Genomic DNA, 15,162 nt, shown 5'->3' with positions numbered 1-15,162 from the left:
TGCAGACGCAGTTCTAAAATCACATATACCATGTCCTCCAAGATTGCTTCGTTATACAAAAGCTGTTGTGGGAAATAATTGCCAAATATGCAAGGAATGTATTAATTGGTGTGAGTGGTGCACCCACTGCAGTCATCAGAGTACTTGCGTTTGCTGTAATTTTTTCAGTGTTCCCTGTGTAATAGGATCATCCAGAGTGGATCTCTTCTGCTTCCATGTCAGAGGTTGCTCCCTGAGAGTGAGCGTGGTCATCTCTGGCATCGAATTCTGCGTTACGTTCTTTCAGCTCATGATATAGCTTCACATATTTTGCCGGTAACCATCGAGGGCCTGTTGAAAGAAGAACACACGCATAGCCTCTTCCCCAAGTTATTAGTTCTACAGGACCTGTCCATTGTGATTCCCCAAATTCTTTATACCATACCTTTGGTCGAGCCACAAATGGAGGGACCATCCCGAATTGACGGTCAGCTGCTGTTGTAAATAATTGATCATCAGAACGATTTAAAAAATTAAGTACATATAATGCTTTGTCTAACTGTTCCTGTGGGGTAACACTGCCCATGGGATTCCCCCTTTTTTTGTTTATTTAGCATAGCTTTGAGGGTCCCGTGGACACTTTTGACAATGGCTTGTGCAGTAGAAGAATGTGGTATACCTGTAGCATGTTGTATACTGCAGTCCTGTAACTCATCAGCTCGTAAACCACGAGGGTTCACTCCTGCACACGATGGTGCGGGTGTAATACATTGACAGTCAGGGCATGCATGAACATTTGTTGTGGCTTGCCCCTGGGGCAAAGCAAATTGTTTATGCAAGGAAGAGGCATTTTGATGAAAGAAGTCATGAGATAATCGGGCTTGCTTGAAACTGTGTGGCAGTACTGCTGCCATTGTCAATTTATCTGCTACAGCCTTTCCTTCAGTTATTGGTCCTGGTAGAGTAGTATGTGACCATATATGCATTATAAAATATACATGCACATGATTTTCTAATTTCAATAGCAAGGAAAAAAAATTGTTTCTTATTGACTTCTCTTATCATTGCATCTGCAATGTGTTAAACAATATTCACAACACATGCAGAATCTGTGACAACATTGAGTGGTTCAGTCGAAAACAATTCAAAGATGTGCAAGGCCACTGATAGCTCAACAATTTGTGTGGATCCTTCAACGACTAAAATAGATGATTACTAATCGGATGAATTTGTTTGTTTCCGAAACACAGTTCGTGCTCCTTTAATAGGAACAGAAACACATCGGTGATTTGGCTGCAATGAAATTTGAGAGAGGGAATGTAGCAGCTTATGTTGTGGAAGGGTATAACATATGTTATTTAAATAATCAGCTAGAGCGGCTTGCAGCGATAAGGATTCACTGTTTAATACCACAAAGTCATCTTTAACCATCAGCAGGCAAATAGTATCAACTTGCTGACAGTGATTCCAACCTTGTGCTGTTAAGGACACTATGATGTGTACCTTTCAGGTCAATGTTTTCATGGGCGTATGAGACAAAAAGATCCATTCCAGAGTCTTCAACTCCTGCGTGTTAACACACCACTGATCGAAAAGAGGATAAGGCTGTAAAACAAAACCTTCATAAATTATATACAAATTTGTTGGCAATTGGACATTAATTCTGGAGGTAAAGGTAATTGCAATTTTATCTGAAATCTTTTGTAAAACAGTTTTTGCTTTTGTCATTGATCTTCAGGAAAATAATAAATCTGAGTCCCTTTTAACAAAGTAAATAGAGGGGACAAATCTTCAGCTGTAAAGTCAATATTTTCACCTTTCAGCAGAGTAAATAACGTCATGCAGGTAGACCATCTGAACCTTGGAAAGATAATAAAGTCCAGCTGTTTGTTCACAAGGAATTCTACTGCAGTAATTGAATTGTATACATTTTTTGTAACCAAGTCCTTGAATGTCAGAAAGACGGTTCTCGCCGTTGCGCTTCTGGGCTGGCCGGGACGGGCCGGCACGCTGGGATCGAGGGAAGGGCGGTGGGGGGAAAAAGCGGGGGGGTGGGGGGGGGAACCGTGCCGCCAGTTGCCCGGGGGGAGCCATGTGCCCCACCAGGTGTAAGGTTCGCTGACCCGTCCGATGCAGTGGCTGCTGGCGCGGCGGCTGTACAGCATCTGAGGGACTGTGCAGTTTTATGTTGGAATTCACCTCGTTTTGATCTCAGGTCGGGTACGCCAATTGCTGTCAAGAGACCCTGTCGTACACTTTCAAGATGCTGGATTTTTACACCCCACTTCCCATTTCTCTGGATTCAAAGGATCGTCAGGTTCTGGCAGATTTACTTCCCGCATTTCTCATGTTCGGTAGGAATTTCGTCGTACGTAGGGTTAAATTTCAAAAGACTGCTGCTCTGTCCTTGCTTTTGAGATAAGGATAGAGGAGTAGCAGCTGCTTCTAGGATAGTCTCTGTAAGTTTTAGAGCATTTAAAGCTGTATGCACTGATTTCCAAGTAATGATTTTCTCAGGGATTTTAAACTGCAAGACTTTGTTCTTTCAAACTTCACTGTAAAAAATTCTTTAATGGAGCCTTTGCTCCTTTTCTCAGTGACTGTCCCATTCTCCAGCGAGCTGGGGGGGGGAAACAGACCTGATTCCTGCTCAGGGTCTGTTGGACCCAGCCCCTGCTCACGGCTTTCTTCAGGTGGTACATTTGCAACAAAAGGACTCTTCTGAACGACAGTGGTCACCTTTTCTTCTGCTGTTATTTCATAATAAGGGTCCAGATGTCGCATCGCCTCATCTACCGCCCATTGTATCCATGCTGATCCCCACAACAAGAACTGAGTAGGAGTTAGCAACAGTCGCATTAAATTCCGACAGTCGTACATGCACATCAAGTCAGCAGAAAAAATCCAGGTAACAATTTGTCGAGTGGCCTCAGCCTTCACCCCATATTGCGTTATGGTGCTAGGGCCTGTTGCAAAATCTTCTAGTCATGTGATTCCCATTTGCTTTGTCCATTAACCTGTACCACAGGACAGGCTAAGGCTTGGGTACCTCCCATAGTGGTGGCAACGTTCCACTGCTAAACATTTCGGAGAGGAAGCGCATTTTCCCGATGGGGGGGGTTGGCAACGATTGACATATGCTGGAACTGCAAACTCATGTCTTGCAGACGCTGCAAAACTGACTGCAAAAGATCGCGCGCTGTTTTTCCTTACAATTCACTCTGGCCACCATCAGAGGGCGTCGGGAGTGGAGACGCCTTGCTGGAGGGTGGCACTGGTGGATAGAGAGGAGGGGCTGATGTTGCAGGCCGCGCCCCAGGAGGGGCCGATGTTGTAAGCCGCACCCCTTCTCCCTCCCCCTCTGGGGGTGGTACGAGTCGCTCCTCCCCTCTTCCGGAAGACAGTTGCACTTCCGCGCCCGACTCCTCCCCTCTCCCCTGGGGCTGTTGTACTACCGCGTCCGGCTCGCATTTCGACGTGATCTCTCTAGTGGCAACTTCCGGTGGGCCACGCCTCTATGTGCCCAGACCAGAACCACACTCCGCACTCGCCCAAATCTCGGCAATTGTCTTACAGGTAGTGCCAGTCATCCCTCTCACGGCAGGTAGCCTGAAAACCCGTGATAATGTCCCAGGCTTAGGCACGTGATCTTTCCCGGGCTCCGGAGCTAGCATCTGAGCTGCAGCACACGCCACCTCTCCTTCAGCTTTCATGGCTTTTAAGGTCTCTAATACTGTTCGCCAGAGCTCGCGGATGGCTTTTATCTCCTTCCTCTCCTTTTCCTCCCCCGTTATTGTCCTTTCCCACATTGTCTCTCCTAACTCTTGCCATTCCAAGATGGAAAACAGTAGCTGGGTATCCGCAAAGTGACCCCATCTTTACCCCCGTTTAATCAACTTCATGAGTTGCTTTGCCGTTGCGTCTATTCCTTTCTTAGAGAGAATACCGATGAGCAACGTAGCCGCAGCATCCACCTCCACCCCTGCAATCACGGCCTCCACGTTAAAATTTAGCTGCACCAGGCAGACCCAGTGTGGCTCGAAAATTCCTGGGAGTTGGCCATCTGTGTCTGCCCTGCGCGTTCGCACCCAGGCAGGACCCTCCCAGCCATTGTTCCCACGCCCCCTCTCTAGCTGCTCACCGCAGACCGAGGGCCTCCTGCAGGGAAACCGTCCATCCTCTGCTACCAAATGTAGACGTGGGTTACGGACCCGTTGTAACGATGTGACCCCAATATTAGTATGATCGTACACCTTTATTAGTCAGCAAAACAAGGTTTATATAGCAAAACTATTACAGCATCTGAATGGTTAAACCCCCAATCCATATATAGGCAAAACTACTGCAACTCGTGATTGGTGCAGAGCTGCATCTCGAAGTGAAAACAGTACTGTGGCAGGAAACTACAGCGTGGCAGGAAGGAAGTGACAGTGTGGCAGGAAACGGTGACGTTCCCCCTGCTCCAGTGTCCCAAGCTCGTCGCTCTGCCTTCCCAGCATGGTTCCGTGTCAGCGGCTCCCAAGGCTCACCTCCGGATCGGAACCTGGGTTGCTCAACGCACCAAACTATGTCCCCTCTCGTCCAGCCAGGACTCCACAGGAACCTAGTGGTTGGTGTCTACTACAGGCCTGTTTTGGTTTCGGCTGCCGCCGGCAACAAAAGCGCCACGCGGCCGCCCCTCCCCCCGCCGGCGTGCGGAGGAGAATGGAAAGAAAGAGGCAGAAACTGGTGGGTCGGGATAAGGGCAGTTTAACAGAACAGCAAACAGAGGGAAAACAGGAACAACAACGATACAAATAAGGAGAAAACACAACCACGAACCGTACAACAGCCGCTCTCCCGAAACCGGACCGGCGCTGCGCCTGCCCAAGCCGCGAGTGCGTTCCCGCTGCGCCGCCCCCCCCCCACCGGAACCCAGCGTGACGTCACATGGTATGGAATACCAGGCTCTGTTTGGCCAGGTGGGGTCAGCCCCCACCCCCCGGCTGTGCCCCTTCCTGGAGTCCGGTGAAAATTAACCCTGTCCTGGCCAAACCCAGGACATTATCCACCCCTTATTCCATACCATCTACGTCATGCCCAGGTCCCCCCTTGTACAGTTGATCACCACCACTTCTCCTGTCTCCAGATATCATTCCTTTAGTCTATGGATCATCACTCTAAAAGTGTCCATTGAGTTCATTTAATCCATGACTTCAGGCTCCATCTGTCGTTATGGTCTTCCGTGGCAGGGGAGGTGATGTGTGGTGATGGGCGGTCACTTGCTGCATCTGGAGCTCATGGCTGATGTATCTGGTGTGGCCCGTGCCCACAGTCTGCAGGAGATGTTGATCTTGATGAAGTTGCTGGATGCCAGTTGTTGAAAACCAGGTCCAGTTCCATCATCGCTGTGCTCTGCTAGGTTTTCATCGAAAAAGTCCATCCTTCTTTAATCTGGACAATTCTTACTATGCTACTACTGGTACAAAATATAACAATTATAACAGTGATAACAGACAGTGACAGGGTTATTTAACAACTAACTTTATCCAATTTATTTATGGACTATTCTCGCCCAAAATTAAATCCCCATGAGGTACACATCGGACTTCCCCATCCTTCCGCATTACCCACCAGGTACACCCAGGTCCTTGAGCAAAAGCAATCCCCCGGACGGGCTTGCCTTTGCCCGAGGCAGGACTAACCCAAACCGTCTTCCCTAACATGTTCCGCATGTGCACTACAGGGACTTTATCCCCTTCTACGGGGCGCTGAGGTTTTGACTGGGCAGGACCAGCCCTGTTGGTGGACCCTCTGGTGTTAACCAACCAGGTGGCCTTTGCTAAATGGGTATCCCAATTTTTGAAAGTCCCACCCCCCATTGCCCTCAAAGTGGTTTTTAGCAGCCCATTGTAACGTTCGATCTTTCCAGAGGCTGGTGCATGGTAGGGGATGTGATACACCCACTCAACACCGTGTTCTTTGGCCCAGGTGTCTATGAGGCTGTTGCGAAAGTGAGTCCCGTTGTCTGACTCGATTCTTTCGGGAGTGCCATGTCGCCACAAGACTTGTTTTTCCAGGCCCAGGATGGTATTCTGGGCGGTGGCATGGGGCACAGGGTAGGTTTCCAGCCATCCGGTGGTGGCCTCCACCATTGTGAGCACATAGCGCTTGCCTTGGCGGGTTTGTGGCAGTGTGATGTAGTCAATCTGCCAAGCCTCCCCGTATTTATATTTTAGCCATCGTCCTCCATACCACTGAGGCTTTACCCGCTTGGCTTGCTTGATTGCAGCGCATGTCTCACATTCATGGATAACCTGTGCGATAGTGTCCATGGTCAAGTCCACCCCTCGGTCACTAGCCCATCTGTATGTCTCGTCTCTTCCTTGGTGGCCCGAGGTGTCATGGGCCCACCGAGCTATAAAGAGTTCACCCTTATGTTGCCAGTCCAGATCCACCTGAGCCACTTCAATCTTAGCAGCCTGATCTACCTGGTGGTTGTTTTGATGTTCTTCAGTGGCCCGACACTTAGGGACGTGGGTGTCCACGTGACGGACTTTTACAGCCAACTGCTCTAGCCGGGCAGCAATATCTTGCCACAATGGGGCAGCCCAGATAGGTTTGCCTCTGCGCTGCCAGTTGTTCTTCTTCCATTGCTGCAGCCACCCCCACAAGGCATTGGCCACCATCCAAGAGTCAGTGTAAAGATAGAGCACTGGCCACTTCTCTCGACTGGCAATGTCTAAAGCCAGCTGGATGGCTTTCACCTCTGCAAACTGGCTGGACTCACCTTCTCCCTCGGCAGTTTCCGCGACTTGTCGTGTAGGGCTCCATACAGCAGCCTTCCACCTCCGCTGCTTCCCCACAATGCGACAGGACCCATCTGTGAACAGGGCATACTGTTTCTTATCTTCTGGCAGCTGGTTATACAGTGGGGCCTCTTCAGCACGTGTCACCTCCTCCTCTGGCGATGCTCCAAAATCTTTGCCTTCTGGCCAGTCCATGATGACCTCCAGAATTCCTGGGCGACTGGGGTTTCCCATTGGGGCGCGCTGGGTGATCAGAGCGACCCACTTACTCCACGTAGCATCGGTGGCATGATGCGTAGAGGGGACCCTCTCTTTGAACATCCAGCCCAGGACCGGCAATCGTGGTGCTAGGAGGAGCAGTGCTTCAGTGCCGACCACTTCTGAAGCAGCTCGAACGCCTTCATATGCTGCCAGAATCTCTTTTTCAGTGGGAGTATAGCGGGCCTCGGATGCTTTGTATCCCCGGCTCCAGAACCCCAGGGGTCGACCTCGAGTCTCCCCTGGTGCTTTCTGCCAGAGACTCCAGGTTGGGCCATTCTCCCCGGCTGCGGTGTAGAGCACATTTTGAACATCTTGCCCTGACCGGACTGGACCAAGGGCTACGGCATGAACTGTCTCCCGTTTAATCTGTTCAAATGCCTGTCGTTGCTCAGGGCCCCATTCAAAATCATTCTTCTTCCGGGTCACGTGGTACAGAGGACTTACAATCTGGCTGTAATTTGGGATGTGCATCCTCCAAAAACCCACAACACCCAGGAAGGCCTGTGCTTCCTTTTTGCTGGTTGGGGGAGACATAGCTGCTATTTTGTTGATGACATCCATTGGGATTTGGCGGCGCCCATCCTGCCATTTTATTCCCAAAAACTGGATCTCTTGCGCAGGTCCCTTTACTTTACTTCGCTTAATGGCGAAACCGGCTTTCAGAAGGATCTGAACTATTTTCTCCCCTTTCTCGAAAACCTCCTCCGCTGTGTCGCCCCATATAATGATGTCGTCAATGTACTGCAGATGTTCTGGGGCTTCACCCTTTTCCAGTGCAGTCTGGATTAGTCCATGGCAAATGGTGGGACTGTGTTTCCACCCCTGGGGCAGTCGATTCCAGGTGTACTGGATGCCCCTCCAGGTGAAAGCAAACTGTGGCCTGCACTCTGCTGCCAAAGGGATGGAGAAGAATGCATCAGCGATGTCAATTGTAGCATACCACTTGGCTGCCTTTGACTCCAGCTGATATTGAACTTCTAGCATGTCTGGCACGGCAGCACTCAGCGGTGGTGTGACTTCATTCAGGCCACGGTAGTCTATTGTCAGTCTCCACTCTCCAGTAGATTTTCTCACTGGCCATATGGAACTATTAAAGGGTGAGCGAGTTTTGCTGATCACTCCTTGACTCTCCAGCTGGCGGATCAGCTGATGAATGGGGAGAAGGGAGTCTTGGTTGGTACGATACTGTCGCCGGTGCACCGTTGTGGTCGCGATTGGTACCTGTTGTTCTTCAACCCTCAGCAACCCCACAACGGAAGGATCCTCCGAGAGACCAGGCAAAATGCACAGCTGTTTAATTTCTTCCGTCTCCACAGCAGCTATGCCAAAAGCCCACCGATACCCCTTTGGGTCCTTGAAATAGCCTCTCCTAAGATAGTCTATGCCAAGGATGCACGGAGCCTCGGGGCCAGTTACAATGGGGTGCTTCTGCCACTCCTGCCCAGTGAGGCTCACTTCAGCCTCCAGTAGACTCAGCTCTTGGGACCCCCCTGTCACTCCCGAAATGCAAATGGGCTCTGACCCTTTGAACTCTGATGGCATTAAAGTACACTGTGCACCAGTGTCCACTAGAACTTTCTACTCTTGTGGATCTGACGTGCCAGGCCACCGAATCCACACCGTCCAATAGACACGGTTGTCCCTTTCCTCCACCTGGCTGGAGGCAGGGCCCCTCTAATCCTCGTCAGAGAAATTGCTGCTCACCTGCTGTAAAAATGACTTGGAGGTCCCCTCCAGAGGATCGGAATCAAGGTCAAACTGTCTACCTGGTCTGGAGAGCTGGCTTTTGGAAACTGGAGCGGCATTTTTCCTAACAGAGTCCCCTTTTGTGATTGTTTTACCTCGCAACTCACGTACTCGGGCCTCTAGACTTGAGGTGGGTTTTCCATCCCACTTCCTCATGTCCTCTCCGTGGTCACGCAGGTAAAACCACAGGGTGCCTCGGGGTGTATAGCCTCTGTATTCCCTCTCCTGAGCAGGGAAACGCTTGCCCCTAATAGCTGAGACACTGGCCCGTACAGGTGGCGAGTAGGACATGTTCTCTTTGATTTGCTGCACCTCCCGGGCCAGTTTCTCCACGGCTGAGACAAGGGAGGAAGAGAGACTTTCCTCATATTGGCGGAGTCTGACAGCCACCTCGTCTACTGTTGGTGCGTCTTTACCTTTCCAGTTTACAACTGCCAGTGAGTTGGCATGCGAGGAGGGTGCGCTCCGCACAAACTTCCTCCACATGGATTGTGAGCACTGGAGTTCATCTGGGTCTGTGGGTACCTGCTCATCGTCTGTGTCACAGTAAACCAGCTCCCGCACAGCTAATTCCCTCAAGTACTGAATACCCCTTTCCATATTGGTCCACTTGCCAGGATAGCATACAAAATCGTCACTGAAGGGGTACCTCTCCCTCACGCCCGACAGAAGTCTCCTCCAGAGGCTGAGGACTTGTTCCTTTTTCCCAATGGCCTTGTCAATGCCCCCATCCCTGGCCAGGGATCCCAGCTGCTTGGCTTCCTTGCCCTCTAATTCCAAGCTGCTAGCCCCGTTATCCCAGCACCGCAGCAGCCAGGTGGCAATGTGCTCGCCTGGGTGGCGGCTGAAATCTTTCCGCATGTCTCGCAGCTCGCCCAGGGACAGGGACCGGGTGATGATCTCTGTCTCTGTCTCCCGTGATGACCCTGGCTCATCGTCATCCCTCCCAGAGCGATCTGCTCTCTTTGCATCTTTCTTTAGTTTTACAGGGGCGACTGCTACGGGCACAGGTTCGTCATTGGGCTCAGCTGCGATGCCTGCGGCTGGAGCTGGGGCTGGAGCAGCTGCTGTGCCTGCCAGGGAAACCGAGGCAGACCCTGCAGCTGTGGCAGCGGCGGTGCCAGTCTGGGGGGCTGTGACTGCCTGCTGGGCTGGAGGGGCTGCAGGGCCGGCTGGGGGGGCAGCGCCAGTTGCAGCGCCTGCCGCTTCGCTTCCCCCCCTTTCCCCTTTAAGGCACTGAACAGTGTTGAACACGGAAGCTCGGTAGGCATGGGCCAGACCCCAGCACATTGTGGTGATCTGTGTCTCTCTGGAGTTCCCAGGGTGGCAGCACACTTTTTTCAGATATTTTACCAGATTATCCGGATTCTGTATTTGTTCAGGGGTGAGTTTAAAACACACCGGTGGTGCCCACTGCTCTAGACATCTGCCCATGCTGTCCCACACACCCAGCCACTCACAGCTATCCGGCCCCGGGGCAGGTCTCTGCACGATGTTCTTAACGACTTGCTTAACCCTAAACAAAACCCAGAACCCGTTCAGCAGGCAGAACAAAAGGAGAGTGCTGCCCTGAACATCCCACGGGTACTCGAAATTCTCAAAAGCAGTTAGGACCAGCCTGAGGAAGAGAGGGGGGGCGAAAGAGTGGGGGAAGGTATCCCCTTCGGCTTTCCCCACAGACTGGGTTTGATTATTAACAAAATCTAAGACATAGTACGGAAATGACCGCAGTGCCGCATGCAAATACAAGACTAATTTCATGCACAGTGATGTTATCATATCATAAGTCGATATCGTAAGGTAGAGCAAAATCATCATCCTGATCTTTTTCCCAGCGATGATGAACAGCATGGCAGTAAACACATACAGCAAGTAAGGATTTACGTAGCACAGATATTTGATCAAAGTCAGAAACATTTTTACCGGCGACTTTAACTAGCACAGTAAATGTGTATAATAAATTTTAACAAAATCTATGAAAGCAGTTTTAACACCCGCTGCTCAGCCCTGCCGTTATCCCCGCTCCACGTCTGGGCGCCAATTAAATGTTTTGGTTTCGGCTGCCGCCGGCAACAAAAGCGCCACGCAGCCGCCCCTCCCCCTGCCAGCGTGCGGAGGAGAATGGAAAGAAAGAGGCAGAAACTGGTGGGTCGGGATAAGGGCAGTTTAACAGAACAGCAAACAGAGGGAAAACAGGAACAACAACGATACAAATAAGGAGAAAACACAACCACGAACCGTACAACAGCCGCTCTCCCGAAACCGGACCGGCGCTGCGCCTGCCCAAGCCGCGAGTGCGTTCCCGCCGCGCCGCCCCCCCCCCACCGGAACCCAGCGTGACGTCACATGGTATGGAATACCAGGCTCTGTTTGGCCAGGTGGGGTCAGCCCCCACCCCCCGGCTGTGCCTCTTCCTGGAGTCCGGTGAAAATTAACCCTGTTCTGGCCAAACCCAGGACAAGGCCGCCAGATCAAGAGGAGCTGACAGACGAAGTGTTCTTCCTCCAACTCCAGGAGGCTTCGCGCTCGCAGGCTCTCATCCTACTGGGGGACTTCAACAACCCCAACATCTGCTGGAAAAGCAACACAGCAAGCTGTAGGCAATCCAGCAGGTTCCTAGAATGCATTGAGGACAACTTCTTAAGCCAGGTAATAAGCACCCCTACCCGAGGGGATACAATACTACACCTGGTGGTCACCAGTGCGAGTGAGCATGTTGGGGATGTCAAGATCAGAGGTAGCCTGGGCTGCAGTGACCACACACTGGTGGAACTAATGCTACGGAGGGAAATGGGAATAATGAAGAGCATAGTCAGGACCCTAAATTTTAGGAGGGCAAATTTCCAGCTCTTCAAGGAGATAGTCAGAAGGACTCCCTGGGAAACAGTCCTCAGGGACAGGGGAACAGAACAGAGCTGGCAGGTCTTTACGGATGTATTCCAGAGAGCGCAAGAGCTCTCGATCCCCAAATGTAAGAAGTCGAGCAGAGAAGGGAAGAGACCGGCATGGCTGAGACAAGAGATGCTGGTCCAACTAAGGAAGAAGAGGGAACTGCACAGGCAGTGGGAACAGGGACTGGCTTCCTGGGAAGAGTATAGGGAAGCTGCCCGGTTGTGTAGGGATGGGGTCAGGAAGGCCAGGGCACAGCTGGAGCTGAACTTGGCAAGGGATGCAAAAAATAACAAGAAGGGTTTCTACAGGTATGTCAGCCAGAAAAAGATGGTCAAAGAAAGCGTAACCCCGCTCATGAGCGAGACCAGCAAGCTGGCAACAGCAGTAGAGGAGAAGGCTGAGGTACTCTACAACATTTTTGCCTCAGTCTTCACTGGCAACCTCTCTCCTCACCCCTCCCGAGTCGATGAATGGCATGACGGAGACCAGGAGGATAAAATCCCTCCAGCTGTAAGTGAAGATCAGGTTCGGGACCTCCTCAGGAACCTAAATGTACAGAAGTCCATGGGACCTGATGAGATGCAACCCAGAGTCCTGAGGGAACTGGCTGATGTAGTTGCCAAGCCACTCTCCATGATATTTGAAAAGTCATGGCAGTCAGGGGAAGTTCCCAGTGACTGGAAAAAGGGAAACATTGTGCCCCTTTTCAAAAAGGGTAGAAAGGAAGACCCTGAGAACTACTGACCTGTCAGCCTCACCTCTGTGCCTGGGAAGATCATGGAACAGATCCTCCTAGAAGATATGCTAAGGCACATGGAGGCCAGGGAGGTGATTCGAGACAGCCAGCATAGCTTCACCAAGGGCAAGTCCCCCTCACCAACCTAGTGGCTTTCTATGATGGTATAACAACAAGGGTGGACAAGGGAAAACCTATGGATGTCATCTATCTGGATTTTTGTAAAGCCTTTGACACGGTCCCCCACAACATCCTTCTCTCTAAATTGGAGAGCCATGGATTTGATGGGTGGACTGTTTGGTGGATAAAGAATTGGTTGGATGGTCGCAGCCGAAGGGTAGTAGTCAACGGCTCAATGTCCCGATGGAGACCAGTGATGAGTGGAGTCCCTCAAGGGTCTGTACTGGGACCGGTGCTGTTCAATATATTTACCAATGACATGGACAGTGACATCAAGTGTACCCTCAGCAAGTTTGCAGATGACACCAAGCTGAGTGGTACGGTCGAGACACCAGAAGGACGGGATGTCATCCAGAGGGACCTGGACAAGCTGGAGAGGTGGGCCTGTGTGAACCTCATGAGGTTCAACTCGGCCAAGTGCAAGGTCCTACACCTGGGTTGGGGTAATCCCCGGTATCAATACAGGCTGGGGGGTGAAAGGATCGAGAGCAGCTCTGCTGAGAGGGACTTGGGGGCACTGATAGACGAAAGGCTGGACATGAGCCAGCAATGTGCGCTGGCAGCCCAGAGGGCCAACCGTGTCCTGGGCTGCATCAGGAGAAGCGTGGCCAGCAGGTCGAGAGAGGTGATTCTGCCCCTCTGCTCTGCTCTGGTGAGACCTCACCTGGAGTACTGCGTTCAGCTGGGGAGCCCTCAGCACAAGAAGGACATGGAAGTGTTGGAGCGGGTCCAAAGGAGGGCTACTAAAATGATCCGAGGGCTGGAGCACCTCTCCTATGAGGACAGGCTGAGAGAGCTGGGCTTGTTCAGCCTGGAGAAGAGAAGGCTGTGGGGAGACCTGATTGCAGCCTTTCAGTACTTAAAGGGAGCCAATAGGAAAGATGGGGACAATCTGTTTAGTAGAGACAGCAGTGACAGGATGAGGGGTAATGGTTTTAAACTAAAACAGGGTAGGTTTAGGCTGGATATAAGGAAGAAATTCTTTACAATGAGGGTTGTGAAACACTGGAACGGGTTGCCCAGAGAGGTAGTGGAGGCCTCATCCCTGGAAACAGTCAAGGCCAGGTTGGACAGGGCTGTGAGCAACCTGATCTAGATAGTGGTGTCCCTGCTCGCTGCAGGGGGGTTGGACTAGATGACCTCTAGGGGTCCCTTCCGACCCAAAACTTTCAGTGATTCTATGATTTTATGATTCTATGGTTAAGCATCTGAGCAGATATCCCGGAGCATTTGTGTCATCTCCATCCTTGAAGATATTCAAGACCAAAATCATTAAACATCTGAGCAGCTTAATCAGACCCCATGGCTGACACTGGTGTGAGCAGAAATTTGGCCTAGAGACCCTGCTGCAGTCCCTTCTATCACAAATGATTCGGTGTTTTCATCTACCATGGATCTTGCCCACATGATGGGAGGGAGACTACTCAGCTTCCTGGTGACCACTGAAGTTGGGCAGAAAGAAATTATGTCAGATGATCCTTGGCTTTCTTGTCCGATTCCAGACGTTGCTCAGATGCAGGGCTGCTTGGCAGGTACACCCAAATAGCCCTGATTACTTTTCCATTTTATTTTTTTTCCCTCCCTGAGGCCTGTCAGGAGAAAATTCATTTTGAGGCGCCGGTCTTTGTTTCCTCCTCACCACTACTTGGGGAAAACAGGAGGTGTTGCACAGTTTTCCTACACTTGGCATTGCTCACCCTCACATCCCACTGACCCTGGAAGACCCCTCAACCACACCTCAGGGACAGGTTCTGCCTTCCCAGAGCTTGAGGGTCAGGGTTTGGCCTTTCTGCTTCATCAAACAAACCAAGAGTTTTCTCAGCATTACAGCCACCTGCACAGTGCCTCTCCCTGCCTGCAATCACAACCTCCAATTATCTGCTCTAACGAGTCCCTGGGGAGGCTTTGTCAATAATGGCCCTCAGTGGGGCCCATTAATGCTTCCAGGTACTTGGAGTTTTGCTTCTGACTTCTTGAGCAGCTTATTCTGTCTTCTCAGTACCTGAGTTTCAGAGACTCAGCACCAAATACACCATAGGGCTCATTAAAATACAGAAAGGCCTTAAGACCCATGTCTCTTCCTGTCATTTCCTTCAAGTCCTTAAGAATTCTACAGCCAATTAAAGAGGTTTCATAGTCTAGTTAAGGAAGAAACTTTCAAAGTGCATGTAACAGTAATGATTATTTATTTTAAAGGGTAGTCTTAGTCACTCTTCACTTCAGTAAAGAAATGATAGAAGCATTGTCCAAGTGATATTGGTTTGGGGTGTCTCCTCAGGAGGTCTGGACAAGTAGGAAAAGTAGTTTCTTGAGGTCTGACACTGTAGGAACAACTTTGCTTCTCACTTTCCCTATCTCACCATTTCTGTCATTGGCCACCTGGGACTTAAATTACTCTTCCTTGCTTCAGATTTCTCCACTGAAGTCTGAAGCTGGATGCTACCTGTCCACTGCATTACCTCCCACCTGCTCTCCTTTGAGAACTGGCTGCACAGAAGCACAGAAGAATTTTTCCTCTTTGAAAGCAAAAAAATTAAAGTATGATCAGTTTTCATAAACAAGAAAACACACTCTGTGGCC

The sequence above is a fragment of the Opisthocomus hoazin genome, chromosome 31 (genome assembly GCF_030867145.1).
Source record: "Opisthocomus hoazin isolate bOpiHoa1 chromosome 31, bOpiHoa1.hap1, whole genome shotgun sequence".
In the NCBI taxonomy this organism is placed as follows: Eukaryota; Metazoa; Chordata; class Aves; order Opisthocomiformes; family Opisthocomidae; genus Opisthocomus; species Opisthocomus hoazin.
The sequence above is the reverse complement of the archived record's forward strand: the minus strand, read 5'-3'. Positions refer to the sequence as shown.